The sequence below is a fragment of the Sinocyclocheilus grahami genome, unplaced genomic scaffold (assembly GCF_001515645.1).
Source record: "Sinocyclocheilus grahami isolate Dianchi unplaced genomic scaffold, SAMN03320097.WGS_v1.1 scaffold1.1, whole genome shotgun sequence".
Taxonomy (NCBI): Eukaryota; Metazoa; Chordata; class Actinopteri; order Cypriniformes; family Cyprinidae; genus Sinocyclocheilus; species Sinocyclocheilus grahami.
This window is the reverse complement of record NW_015505180.1, coordinates 946,396-947,573: the sequence shown is the minus strand read 5'-3', so window position 1 is coordinate 947,573 and position 1,178 is coordinate 946,396. Positions and strand designations below refer to the sequence as shown.

The 1,178-nt window shown below is 31.7% G+C and overlaps 1 protein-coding gene across 1 annotated transcript in view; it reads left to right on the top strand.

The window, feature by feature from the left end:
* The window catches only part of LOC107594465 (rho guanine nucleotide exchange factor 39-like), a 15,668-nt gene that overhangs the window by 4,128 nt on the left and 10,362 nt on the right, over nucleotides 1–1,178 (top strand). The gene's annotated exons all lie outside the window — the stretch shown is intronic.

Sequence of the window (1,178 nt, the reverse complement as noted above, 5' to 3'; positions counted from 1 at the left end):
TTTTTTGTTCTGTCACTGTCATTCTGTTATACTGTGGAAGCTTCTGTCACGAAAACAAATTCCTCGTATGTGTAAACATACCTGGCAATAAAGCTCATTCTGATTCACTTAAAGTGAATCTTTAAAATGCTAAGAATTTAATAATGTTGTTAAATGTAATCTATAGCAAGTATCAAAATTAATTAAATTTTACATATGATACATTTTAATAGTGAAGCCCAAATATAATATATAAAATAATATAATAATATATAAATAACATTATTTATAATTAGTAGTGTTTTGTTTATATTCATTTTTATTTATTTTAACAGTATATTATAGAATATAATTAACATCAGTGCATAACATGAATATAATCTTTGGCTTCATCTTTATTATACAGAAATGTATTTTTATTTCCATTTAATTTTAATATCACATTATAGAAGAAAAATGGTAGTGAACACTCACTTGTTTTTTTTAATCATATCTATTTCCTTGTTTGGCTGTATTTTTATTTTGAATATATTTGATCAAGCTTCTAGCATTAAATAAACCGCTCTCATTACGCTTAATGGACGCATATGATATTTAGTTTCATGGTTTTTGCCGTAATGTGTATTTGATTGCTACATTAATTGCCTGCATACACCTGTGTAATGCTAATGCACTCCCTCCAAAACTTTTCAAGTTCCACTGCAATCAAAATACAGAAAACTGTAGAGAACCGTATTCCCAATTGTGACGATACCACAGAGTCTAACTTTTTCTGAGAGCCTTCTCATTTGAAAGAGGCTTTTGATGTCTCTAGTCGCTGGAGTTCTGCTTAAGTGAACTGTAATCTCTGGCATTAAGACTCACTCTATCTTTATTTCCACCCCTGAGACATGAAATTAATTACTACCAAATTTTCTCCTCTCTCAATTTGGCCCTCACCTTGCAATAGGGGTCATTTCCTTAATTGGGCCCTTGATTTGCCCAGCCATTTATAACCTTTTTTGTGTCATACAGGGGAGAATAGCACAATAATCAATATAAAAATTTTTTTCTGAACAGAGGTGAATGTAAAGTTTGACCCCCGTGCACTTGTTTGTGTGACCCGGAGAGAAGGAAATGCATTCTCATTTTTCCTCCTTCAAATCCTTTCCTCGTCCTTATAAAATAGCACAAAATCAGTTCCGTCGCATTGTTGGAGG